The sequence below is a fragment of the Nannospalax galili genome, unplaced genomic scaffold, assembly GCF_000622305.1.
Source record: "Nannospalax galili isolate Female #2095 unplaced genomic scaffold, S.galili_v1.0 scaffold566, whole genome shotgun sequence".
NCBI classification, from domain to species: Eukaryota; Metazoa; Chordata; class Mammalia; order Rodentia; family Spalacidae; genus Nannospalax; species Nannospalax galili.
In genome coordinates this window covers 1,012,410-1,026,239 of record NW_008355811.1, presented here as the reverse complement: position 1 = coordinate 1,026,239, position 13,830 = coordinate 1,012,410, and the positions used below count along the sequence as shown (strand labels likewise).

General features: G+C 48.0%; 1 pseudogene; it reads left to right on the top strand.

Annotated features, from left to right (window-relative positions):
* Positions 1 to 556: 556 nt before the first annotated feature.
* The window catches only part of LOC103750630, a 61,273-nt pseudogene continuing 47,999 nt past the window's right edge, over positions 557 to 13,830 (top strand).

The window sequence follows — 13,830 nt, the reverse complement described above, 5'->3', positions numbered from 1 at the left end:
AGCACGTTGTCCATCAAACGGGGCCCTTGGCTCTTCAGGAGGATGGGCTTGGCCTTGCCTGGAGAATGAGGCCAAGGAGTTGGGCCTATACACATACCTCAGAGGACCAAGGAGTCAACATGAAGTATGAGAATGTCCATGTGACAGTCCCAGAACCCACTCACCTCTGCAGCAGCTCTGGATGGATTTTCCCATCACCAGGAATAGAGGGTGACTTTTAAAACTTTGTGACAATATGTGTAAATAATTAAATCGAGGGTATTGTTGATGAGTAATGTTCACAGAACCAGAGGAAACAGACATTCACACAGCAGGACATAAGAAGCACCTGCTGAAGTCACAAGTGCAGTGAAGATGCAAGGCATCATGGTCAGGAACATCTGCTGAAGGTTCTGGATAGTGCATAGGTTGAGAAATAAATGTCTAAATGTGGCAAAGTGCAAGAATAACAAGAGAAGGGGAAAGAATACTAAAGAATGGGAGGAAGAGGAGGAAATCACAGTGATCTGGCTTTAACTTCATAGGGGGTGGAAAGTCTTCCACCAGTAGAGCTATGATGGTGATTATGGTAGTGATGAAGATGATGGTGTTGAGGCTAATGGTGACAGTGGTGATGATGATGGTGGTAGTGATGATGCTGTTGCTATTGATGATGAATGGTGATGATGATGGTGATGTTGCTATTGATGATGAATGGTGATGATGAAGGTGATGATGGTAATAGTGCCTCATCCTAGGAAGAAGAGATTAGAAGGGTGACATCATGGCATGGCTCAGAACAGGACAGGGCCCATCACAAATGCTGTTTAAAATGTACCAATTATTATTACTGTTATTATCATAGCAGAGCAAATAGATCAACATAGCAGGTGGACAGTCCCAGGCACAGCAGTGCAGAGTGAACCTCACACACCAGGAAGGAATTGTGGCTCATTTGCAGCATACATGATAAGACGTGGCATTGAGACAGTCCATTCTTGCCAAAGGAAATGTGAAATTGAGCTTCAGCCTCACACCAACTACTTTCAGATGGACTTAAACACTAAATACGAAACAAAGCTATAAAACCTTTAGATGAAATATTTGAAGACACAACCCGAGGACACACAAGACTAACAAAGCCCCAAGCTGCAGGAAACTGAAATAAAAAGAAAACAAAACACAAAATCTCAAATTTCTGTAGGGTGAAAGATATTGCTAGGAGATTAGTCAGGAGTCAGAGGAAACATTCACACAATAAATAGCAGAGGATTTCTATCCAGAATATGTAAATAGTTTTTATTTCTCATGTGAGAAAGATAAGCAAAGGAACAGGAGCTCAACAAAGGGTATACAACAAACTATTCAGAGGCAAACGTGCAGTCAGCAAGTCAAGAAAACAAATGGGAAAGTGGGTTAAAACAGGATGCAGAGAGTTACTGTCTCATTGACAAAATTGAGAGGGGGAAACGTACTGTTGAGGATTAGCAAACAGGTAGGGACAACTCTTGTAGTATGTGATGCCCTTGGGCTAGTCACTGTTCTGGAAGAATCTGATAGAACAGAAATGATGCCCTCCTGAGGCACAACAAGACTACTTTCCAAGACCTCCTGGAGAAAAGCTCTCACAGCAGAGAAGCCAGGGTAAAAATGCCCCTACAATGTTGGCTGAGTTGGTGGAAACCTGGAAGAAAAGGTGACATCATGTCTCTCAAAGCAGACTGGTGAAACCAGAATGAAGCTGGTTAGCATGGTTGTCTGTCAGGGTCTGAGGGGCACTAGGGTACCTAGTTGAACCTTTATTTATTAGAGAAGAGTTTGGACTTGGGGCATGGAGAGGGGCTGCCTACCTTCATGGAACTGCAGAGGGCTGAGCAGGGAGTCTGTCCATCTGCTCAGTCGTGACAACATTTGGATGGTTAAATTGAAACAAAGACCTACTTTCCTTCCCTGGTGTACTGAGAGCAGCCAGCGGTCAGAGATCTGGGACTTCAGTGTTGGTAGAACATTCAGACTGGGGTAGTGGGAACAGAGCTACAGTATCTCTAGCTTTTTCTGCAGGCAGGAGTCAGAGGCTGTGAATACAGGGCAACTGTTCTGTATCTCCACTGAGACACATGTCTTGCCCACAGCACTGCAACCAGAACACTGGAACCAAGCATCCATAACACCTGTACATTGAAGACATGAGCCACACTGGAGGATACCCATAAAGTTCTTTGGACCACTGTTTTTTCCTGCCTATCCTGACTTTAATTTATACCTTGCAGATGTTGAGGCAACAAGAGACAGTGAAGATGACTGGCATTCAGGATCCTACATCTGTACACATTTCAAATTGCAATGTGTTAAGTGAGTGAGCCACCAGGGCTGTTGATATGGCAGAAGACAATGCCTGCTCTATACCAACCTGTGATTTCATGACAGGCACCATGGCAATTGTGGAAAAATAAACCAAAGTGCTCTGGGATTCTATGATGATCTTGGGCCAGCACCTCAAGAAATGCTGCAGAGAATAGCTAAACCACCACCTAAGTCTGTCCTCAATGGTCATTAAGAAGCTCTGCAGATAGGACTTTGAGCTGCAGTGAGTGAATGAACAAATGTAGACCTTCTTCAGCTGCTTCTCAGGAGCATCTCACAATAAGGGGAGGTAGGGTGTTAGATTCCCCCAAAGCTTCATTACTCAGATCTTGGACCAGCAGCTCCAGGATCCTATGAGGAACTCAGACTTCCAGGTCTGTTCCTTCTACTCTAATTACTTCTGTAGTTAGAACCCTGAGTTCTAACCTGGAGTACATGATGGTTGGCCAAAGTGAAGACTATGCTCCCAGCCTCCATGAAATCGTGAGACCAAATGGACAATTTCTGGCCAAGGCTCTATGAGCAGAGGCCATGGGAGCTGCTTTCTGCTCATGTCCTGATGGAAATGACTCCCCTAACCTACTTTGGTTGAATGAGGGCCCTTTATCCTGGAGTTACCATCTTTCATCAGACCAGGATGATCCAGGAGAAAAGGGGAGCTTTGGAGTCATCACAGGGGGTAGTTGTCCACCTAACAGTTTAACCTCTTGTCACATGGGCAAGAGATGACTTAACTTTATGAGAATTATCATCTTCATCTCTAAAATAATAACAATAATGATTATAGGGATGCCAGTGGTGATGGTAATAGTGGTGATGAAGGAGATAGTGGTGGTGATGATGATGATGATGATGATGAAAATAATAATGAAGGTGATGATGATAATAATAATGGAGGCGATTATGATATGGTGATGATGGTGATGCTAATGGAGTTAGTGATGATGGTGATGTTAATGGAGATAGTGATGATGATGATGATGGTGGTGATGGTGACAGTGCCTCATCCAGAAACAGGACACTTGGTGACATCATAGTGGGATTCAAAGCTTGGCAGGGCCCACCACAAATATAGTTGAATATGTTCCTATTAACCCCACAGTTTGTGGTACATAGAGCTAGCCATATTCCTTCTGTTCATGGAGCCTAGGCCAGAAATGATCAATTTGGTCACATGAGGCCACAAAGAAGTTTGGTTAATCTCAATTGTCAACTTGCTGAGATGGACAATCACCTGGGAGCTGGGCCTCAGGAGCATGCCTATGTGGGATATCTTCATTAGGTTAATTGAGGTAAGAAAACCTTCCTGGTATGGGTGGCACCAGTCCCTGGGCTGGGACCCTGGATTTTATAAAAAGGAAGATGTAAGCTGAGCTTAACCTGTGCCACTCTCTACTTCTGACTGTGGATGTGATCTGACCAGCTCCCTCTACCCCTGTCACTTTGACTTCCCGGCCATGATGGACTGTACTCTTGAACTGTGAGCCAAAATAAACTGTGTCTCCCTTAAGTAGCTTTTGTCAGGGTATCTTATCACAGGAACTGGAGAAGTAACTAAGACAGCTGGGAACATAGTCTTCATTTGAGGAACCAATGTGTCCTGATCCCAATCTAACCACCATGGCTCCCCCTGGTCTGATGGCTCCCAATCTTTAATAAACCCTCAGTGTTTTGCCAAGTTCCTCTCAGCCCTCAGCACTACCATCCAGATATATCTAAGCTCTCAAACCTCACTGTGTATTTGGGCATTTGCTTATTTCTGTGATGCCCCTATGTGTGTAAAGCTTTTCTTTAAAAAGTGTGCATTTTCTCCTATTAACCTGTATCTGCCAGCTTAATTCCTAAGTCTCCAGCTACCAAACCTAAGAGAGTGGAATAAATGCTTTTCTCACCCACAGTGCTTAGAAATTGGTTTTTTCATCTGTGTCTCCATCTGCACACCCACAACCAATGTAGATTTCTGGACTTAGTTCATGGTCAGGGTTCATGAACACAACGTTCAGAGAGAGGTGATCTAAGCAAAACCATTATCCTGATACCTTTCCCTAGACTGCTTTGGGTTGGGGTGTTTAAGCCATACTGATCTCTCCAGAGGTCAGGGGGAGTCTCAGATTGGGGTTCTACGGAGCTCTGAGGATGAGGTCACAGGTGGAAGGTAGGACACTTTCAGTCTCCTGAAGATCCATCATCCACATGGGCAGGGTCTGGTGGTCTGTGGGGGCCCAGATCACGGTAGACTCTGGCAAGACTTAGCTGCCTTTCACTTCTTGAAGTTCACTGACCTCTGGGTCTCATGCAGCAGCCTTAGCACCTAGTGGCTCTGGAGTTGCCACTCCTTCTCCACGCCAGGGCTCCTGCAGACCCAATGCTACAGCCCCCCCACCCACTCATTAGCTGCCCTCACTGAGCAGCTCTGAGTCTGACTCACTGCAGCACTCACCCACCAGCATGCCAGAGCCCCTCCAGGTCAGGGTCCCTCTGGTGAGCCAGGTGTTACTTAGGCAATTTACCATGTGAAGGAAACAAATCTTTTTTTCTGAGGCGGGGAGGGCTTTTTGAGACAGGGTCTCCCTGTAGCCCCAGCTGGCCTGGAACTTGCTATGTAGACCAGGCTGGCCCCAAAATCACAAAGATCCTCCAGACACCCTCCAGGTGACCCAAGTATCACTTAGGCAATTTATCATGTGAAGGAAACAATCTTTTTTGGGGGGGGGGGCTTTTTGAGACAGGGTCTCCTTGTGGCCCCCAGCTGGCCTGGAACTTGCTATGTAGACCAGGCTGGCCCCAAACTCACAAAGATCTGCCTGCTTTTGCCTCCCAAGTGCTGGGATTAAAGGCATGTGCCACCATGCCCAGCTGGAAATGATTTTTTTAAAGATAGCCTCACTATGTAGCCTGGCTGACCTGAGACTCACTCTGTAGACCAGACTTGTCTCAATCGCCTTACAGAGATATGCCTGCCTCTGCTTCCTGAGTGCTGGAATTAAAGGAGTGTGCTGCTATACCCAACCAAGAAATGATCTTATTTGCATTTAAACTGTCATTTTCAATTATAAAGACCAATACTGAAATTTATGTTGATGATTAAATTTTTTATTTGCATTATGAGAGCCCCAAGGACTGGGAAACAAAAAGACTGGGGATCTGAGACACTGAGGCAGACATCCTCTTCCTATCCTGTCCCAGCCTTTCTCCCCATCCAGGGCAAGTGCTGAGTAAGAGAACTGCACCAGACCCTGTCAATCCTGCTAGGGCTACAACCAAGAGCTCAGAGGACAAGCCCTGTGCCCTGGGCTGGACACTCTCACAAAGGATATTTAGGTTCCCCATGGGCTGACCAGTTCCATCACTGATTTGTCCCTGGAGGCCTGGCATCTCCAAGACCACTCCACTGGCCAGGGCCAAGGATGCTTCAGGGTGCTGGGAAAAGATCCACTGTGATGGACTGTGTGTGATTCTCCAGAAGGTCAAATACTGTGAATGGAGGTGATGAAGCTTTTGGAACCTGGAGCTGGGGCATCTCAGGGTCTCTATCACCTCTATGCTGCAGTCTATGGGCCCCAAGATTGCAGGCCCAGGCCAGGGAGACATTGCAGGAGACTGGGGAGGTCTCTGTGCTCTTCCCCTGTAGAGGACACCCATTCCCCAGGCCCCAAACAAGGGAAGTGCAGAGCAAAGTCCTGAGGACCCAGATGAGCAGAGAGACCAGCACCTTCTGCTGGTCCCATGTGCTGGATGAGTCTCCCAACTGCAGGAGGAGGCCTAAAGACTGAGGAGAAGCCCCTCAGGAATGTCATCATCCCCATTTCCTGCCAATTACGGATTCTAGAAACAAATTCATGAGTTAAAACATTCTGACAGGGAAAGGAGTGATGTGCATGACACCCAGTGAATTACAAAAGCTACATGGAACTTCATGCCTTATTTCACCCTGGCACAAAATGAATGTGCTTCTCAGGCACATGAATTCAGAGGAAGGAAGGTTTTCAAAAAATTGCAAGCTTTAGAAATGTTCTGTTTCTACAACTGAGGCACAAAACATACCTCCTCAAACCAGGTCAAGGCCAGACCTGCCTCCTCAGACCCAACCCTCTTGTCACCCATTGGGCAGTAAAGTCCTCACTCAAAATGAGCCCCAGGATGCTGTGATTCTCATTCCCAAAGTCACCTTAAGGACACCATCCATCCCTCACTGTTGTGTGTGGTGTTGTGAATGAGGCACCTATAATGTAATTGAATGTCCCACGGTTCCACCTGAGAGTCAAGACCTGGAGTCTCTACCTGGCCATACAGGTTCAGGAGAAGATGGTATGCATCAGTCAGGGTGGTCTGCACTGGGCTGTAATAACAACCAAGCCTGTGGTTCACCTGAGCAAAGTCTCACTAATACACACAGTGACTCAGGGCCCCAAGCTAGGCCCTCTGCTGCCAACTCAGTGTGGGACCCTGACAGCACCAAGGGAGAGGGGAGCCTGGGAATGACCTTGACCGAAACCTTAAACTCTAACTTCCACCCTGACTTCAGCATCCAATCTGAAGCTGTTTCCTGGATGGGGACAGCAGCATCTTCTCTAAGTTAGGACTGGTTATGACACACAAGGAACATGTTGGATGAGGGACAATTAGAGATAACCAGTGTCCTGTAGTGAGGAGCAGGAGTCCTAGGGAGCCCATGGGGCTTTTGGAGAGGGACACAGAGAAAAGCAGCAGGGACACCCAAACTCCCCTACCCTGGGAGAAGTTACCAACAAGGCACTGTCCTCAGCTTCTCTCCCAGATGATAACCCAGTGGGGGAACATGCAGCAGGCTCCCCTGGGCCCAGCGCCCATGAAAGATTCATCCCAGAGCCTCAGGGCCTCTGCGCCAGCTGTTCAGGGAACCAAGTGAGGCATGGATCTCTTCTTGAGGACTGTGTCCTGGTCCCAGCTTAGCAGAGGCATCTCCACCAGGTCTGAGCAGGGCCCCATGGCTCACTTGGGCCCCATGGCCATTTCTGCCAAGCCCAAGCCGTGTGGTTTTTCTGTTCTCTGCAGACAAGTCTGCTCCATGAAAGCCAATATTTGGGGTCAGCACAGCCCATCTCCCCCCACTAGCCCTGGCAAGGGCAAGTGAGGCATCTGGCCTCCTGCAGGGGCTCAGGACAGAGCCAGGAGGGACAGCCATGGGCTGCGGAGTGACCCATACCCAGGCACCAATGCTCACTGTACAGCTGCTGGCCGCCCCAAGGCCCCCACTGCAGGGGACAGAGAAGCACACAAATGGGGTCTTTGGGAAGACATAGTGCATGCGGGGAGCCAAGAGACCAGAGTGTGGTCACCACAGTGCCTCTGACCACCTCTGTGGGCTTGGCCCAGGCACTAAGCCTGCCCATGCTTCAGTTTCCTCAACTGAACAAAGAGACACTGTCCTGCTCTGAAGGTTGTTTCTGATTGACCACAGATTGTGAAAGGGCTCATGTGACACTTGGTCCTCAGTGGTGGTCAGCTCAGAAGGCTCTGCTCGAAGCCCATAAATATGTTCCTCAAATTGCCTTATGACCCAGAACTCCACTGTGACATGGCACCCAACCATCCCTAGCCCCAGATAAACAGACTCACAGAAGCTGTAAAGGAAAAACAAAATTCATCCTTTGTCCCATGTGGCTGAGCTTCAATGCTGGTGTCCATTCTGGTTGGTCATTTGGGCCTCACATCATCATCCATCTTGAGGAGTCACATGAGAAAAGCAGGCCAGGCCTCTTGCAGGCAATGTAGAACCCTGAACCCATCTCCCTAGGGAGATTCCAGGTGGAGGCTGCCCCTCCCCTGCCTGCAGATGTCAGTTCTGAAGGATTTTATCTCACTGAGATGGAACTGAGACTGAACCCTAAGCTCTCCACACATGGCATTCTGGGCATCCCTGGCACTTCTCCACCCATCTGTTTGGGATAGTCAGGATGTTTTACTTTATAAGACACTAAATCAGGGCAGTTTAAGGCAGAGCAGCTTAAAACAGAGCAGATTTGGGGCTGGCGAGATGTTTTAGTGGGTAAAGGCACTTGCTGCCAAGAGTTTGAACCCAAGGACCCTCATGGTGAAAGGAGGGAACTCCCTCAAGTTCTCTCTCTCTCTGTCTCTGTCTCTCTGTCTCTGTCTCTCTGTCTCTCTGTCTCTCTCTCTCTCAATATGTATGTGTGTGTATGCAGAATAGTCTAAAAAGCATTAACAGAAGTGGGAATTAAGGTAATTATCTCTCATGATGTGGCGATGACAATTCAGAATTGTCTGTAATCACCCGGGGAATGAACAGCAACTGTCACGACTTATGACCCATGAAACCATCACAGTGTTTAAGGCGACCATTCAGATGCTACAGCAGTTGCCATCCCATGACTGCTGAGGAGGCCCTGATGAGTGAGTGACTCCTGGGCCTGAGAGTCACGTCTTGTCCCCAGGAGGAACAGTGTGTGTGCGCTGAAGTGCTGGGCAGTTCTCAGCAGCAGTCGTGAGGTCTCTGCTACTGTGATGGTCAGTGTGGCATCCCAGACTTTGGGACATGCACTAAGCAGGTAAGACTAGGGAAGGAAGATGTTTCAAAGGTAGCCAGACCCCAAGAAACAGTGAAGGGAGTGTTGTTGTGGTGGGGTGGGGACTTTGCTTCATGGAGACAGAGCCTTCTGGTGGGATAAACATATCTCTCACACCTCAGTGTGCACAATTAACGCTACCATGCTTCACACTGACAGACTATTAAGATCAATGTGTTGTAGGCACTGTGTGCACAGAGAGGGGAGTCAGGCAGGAGTCATGGAAGCTTTGGCCAAAAGCCTGAGGATGTCTCCAGGGTCACAGTTTCTACCTCCTCCCTTTAGCTCTGGGGACCCATGTGTCCCTCACTCCCACTTGAGCCTTAGGAAGAATTTCCCATCCCTGTCTACCACCATCTACTCAGCCCCTCCAGATGTCTCAGCAGGGGATGCTACCCAGACCTTCTACCAGGAGCTTTGGGTCCCTATGGACCACTAGCCCCTGTCCTTTCAGGAACCCAGTCTGGGCAGCACAAGAGGCCAGTGTCTGAGGTGATTAAAGAGGGAGGGATCTGGGTTAGAGGGAAGCAAGATACTGCCCTTCCCTCTGCTTCTCTGAGTTTCTCAGAACTATACTGCTGCAAACTGGGCCCTAATCAAGGATGTGATTGCTGAGACGGAGACAATGGCTATAGGTGAGGGGTCCCCACTGCACTGTTGTGATTAGACCCAATCCAGCCAAGAGCAGGTCTAAAATAACTCCTGTTCGGCATGTTCAGAGCAGACAGAGGTCAGCACTCCTACAGGAGCACTGATTCTCAAGCCACTTGAATGACACTCTGGTTGCCATGTGAAGGGGTTGCCAGCAGAACAACTGTTCCAGGACTGCAGACCAGGCCTCTCCCTCTGCAAAGCTTCCAGTGGTTTTGACCCTTAAGGGCAAGGTCCATGACAGAGCCTGACACCTGAGCCTGGTGCTTGAGGTCTGCAAAGGCCCCTGTGCTGTGGTCCTCTGATGTCCCTTTACTCACTCCCCCTCTCTTTTCACCAGAGGCCCTAGCTCTTTCTGTAACATGCCAGCTCCTCCACCACAGGGCCTTTGCACATGCTGTTCCCTCTTCCAGGAAAACCCTCCCTACAATCCTCCCTTGCTCCATACCACCATCTGCCCACATGTCACTGCAATATCTAGAGCTGGCAGCCTTCTCCCTTCTTTGTCTGCTTTTTCTATGCACCTTATCTTTGCAAACAATGCAGGGAAGACAGTTGCATCCATGCCCTTGCTGCTAAGAGCAAGGGGTCACAGAGGAGCCTTGGGAAGTGGATGGTGGATATCTGGCTCCTCATTTGTCTTAAAGTCTCTGGTACCCAGGGGCTATGGTGATGGGTGCCATAGCAACTCACCCACAGCTCTCCACATAGACACAGGTGGAGTCCTGAGCTCAGTCTAATTTAGTGATACACTCACCCTGGAAAATCCAGGGCTAAGTCACCTTGAACACAAGGTCAGACCATCCAAGACTGGAATAAGAGAACAGTTCCCAAGGGCTTCAGAAGGACAGAGGTTCATGAGGCCAGACATACCCTGTCCCAGCCCCTAGCACCTGTGGTCATGACCACCTCTGTACCCATACACTCAATGAAGTTGAAGAGTACCGGGGACTCGAACCCGTGAACCCCGGTGAGGTGAGGATTGGGGATGAGTAAGCACACCGTTTGCCAGCCCACACCACCCCCATTACCCAGGGACACTCAGACACAACGGGGAGCCTAGTCAAGCTGGGACTCATTTTATTGCAGGTGTTACAAAGCTTATAAAGGCACCTGGAACTGAGGTATCTTAAGGATGGTCATGCGCTGATCATGCACTCCTCAGCAGTGTGGACATATCCTTCAGACTTTTAAAACAAGTCAGACTGCGCCCCAATAACTTCCTCTCAGACTTCTGCAAGGTGGGGCCTTTAGGTCCCCACATCTCCCCTTTTTATTTTTATTTTAAAGCTGGACTGACTTTATTTCATGGGTTACCCATCTCATAGATGGCTCCCTGAGCAGAGATGGCTATCTCCTTCCTTTAATCTTATGTATTTTTGCCTGTCTTAGGTTGTGTCACATCTGACCAAGCCTTGCCCATCATTGGATCATGCACCTAGCCATGTGCATGTCCTGTCTTAGGAGTGCTTGTCATGGTACATCTTACCCATCCTTCACTAAAAAAGCATCATGATTAAGGGCAGCAGTGTGGGTAATGCCAGCCTGTGACAGTCTTAGTCTCTGCCTAACTTGGTTAACCAAGCGTGGGCAACCAGAGGGGATCCTGGGGAAGTCCATAATCATGAGGAGGTGGGCCATGGCAGTTCCAAGGGTCCTTTGTTGCCAAATTATCTGGTAAAGACACTTAAAGATAAGCATTATCAAGAGAAACAAAGCATGGAGGACAAGTTAAAATACTTCTGAGACCATGTTCCTTTTAGCCAATTAGCCAGTTGTCAAAGAGGCTGCAATGAAGTCAAGGAACTGAGACCTTTACCTCAGATGGATATAAATAGAGGAATTTTTTCTCATGAACTATTGTCCATGGACCATCATGCTAGTCATTCAGATCCTGGCCTACCCACTTAAGGTTTTTTGCAGGCACCCATATGGGGTTTGAATCTCCTGTAAGGTAAACACACCCAAAGCCTTGACCCATGGCTAGCAATGGATCTGGTCTTTTCCATTGCCCAGTGATGGGGTCTTTCCACAAGGAACTGGGTCCTTCACCTCAGATGGATATAAATAAAGAGAGGAATTTTGTCTCATGAACTATTGTCCGTGGACCGTCATGCTAGTCAGTCGGATCCTGGCCTTCCCACTTAAGGATTTTCACAGGCATCCATATGGGGTTTGAATCTCCTGTAGGGTAGACACAGCCAAAGCCTCGACCCATGGTTAGCAATGGATCTGGGCCTCTCCATTGCCCCATAATGGGGTCCTTCCACCTTACCTGTACCTCAGATCTCTGCTCCTGTCGTCCCCAATGCCTCTGAAACCGGATTCCAACAGATTTTTTTGAAAATTAAGAACATTAATAGTGAATAATGCCATACCCAACTGTTGTTGGGGCCTTATTCCCCCTTTTTGTTTTTGTAATTGAATTTTTAGGTTTTGATGGTTGCAAAGCACTAGAGAAAATGAGACTGAGCATGTTTAGACTTCTCTCTTGTTATGAGTCGTAGCCCAACAGGCATGTGAGAATGTGTCAATGGATACAAAAATATACTTAAGCTTTCCAAAAGGAGCATAGTGTGTAACATCCATTTGCCATAAGGAATTGGGCTTGAGTCCCCTGGGGTTTACCCCTGGCTGTTGCAGAGGTGGTAACTGCTGCATCTGCATTGCCTTGGGATAAAAGTCCAGGCAATCCTTGGTGCCCCCTAAGATGTAAGAAAATAGGGGCTTCTCTCTCTCTAAGGAGCGTACGAGTCTGAATACTGTCAGAAAACAATGGCTATGAGTTCCTTGAATTGAGCTGCTTTTTGGTTTTTTCACATATGCCCCATTCAGTGAAAACATTGTAAGCTTTTACTAAGGCATGTACTGGGCAAGTTGGGCTTGGTCCAGGGCATCCTGGACCTCATGTAAGATGTCCAGGTGTTGAGGAGCCAGGTGAATTAGTTCTGAAAGCTGTTTCCCTACTAGCAACTGAAGCAGTGGTCTTAAAGTCTCAGTGGGAATGGGCTAATTGTTGGGGGCTTGGAGCTCCCAATATTATATCATCCATATAAATGTACACAGTGGCATGTGGCAGCAAGTGAGCAGGCCCCAAAAGGGTCTTCACATAGCTTTGGCAGAATGCTGGGCTATTGGCCATACCTTGGGGTAAAACAGTCCATTCATACCTATCATCATGTCTTTTAAAGTTGGTGGAAGGTACAGAGAAAGCAAAATTTTCACAATCCTGGGGTTGTAGAGGGATAGAGAAAAAAAAATATTTAATGTCTATAACTATAAGAAATAAAGCCGAGGAAATAGCAGGGATCCAAGGCAGCCACCTTAAGGGTGTACCCACTAGGGTCATTCTAGAATTGACTTTACTCAAATCTTGCAACATTCTCCATTTGCCAGAGGCTTTCTTAATAACAAAGACACGTGTGTTCCATGGACTTACAGAAGGCTGGATGTGGCCCAACCATAATTGTTCCCGCACAATTTCCTTTAAAGCCTGTAGCTTTGTCTCAGATAATTGCCACTGCTTCTCAGGTAATGGCCACTGCTCCACCCATACCAGTGCCCCAGGGGACCACCCGATAGCCAGGACCTCAGGGGCAGTGGCCCTTAGAATTGGGGGTGAACCCAATGCTCTTTCTTTGGGTCCCCCCTGTAATTGATATGGCAAGACAACCCTTGAGTTGCTGACTCAGGAAGCCTATCAGACTCTTCAAGATCCAAAAGGTCATCATAAAAGGCCTTGCTATCAGCGGTTATGCAGGCCTGTGCGTTCCCCAAAATATCTTGTCCTATGAGGTTGGCGGATAACCCTTCCACCACCAGGGGTCGTACCTCCCCTTTAGCTCCATCTGAATCCTGCCAGGTGAGCCATTCTCGAGTCCCCTCTGATGGGGTGTATCCTCCCACTCCTAGGATTCAGGGCCCAGAAACTAGGTGCCATCATGATGGGACCTCCTCCTTTCTAAGAATGGTTCTATCAGCCCCCGTGTCCACTAGGCAGCGAAACCTCCTGCCACCTATTTCAAGATCCATCTTGGGCCTTACACCAGGGATAATAGGGACTGTCCAATTCGCCATAGGTTTTTCTCCTCTCCTGATCCCTCCATGAAGGCATTGAAAATGTAGCCAATCATGGGGAAGTCCTCCTTTTGTCAACAGGGCTGGACGCTGTCCCCCACTTAGTTTAAAGGCTTTCCTTCAATATCAAATCTGAGGACAATTTCTTTTAATATGGCCAGTCTGGCCACAGCCAAAACATGGGCCTTCTATT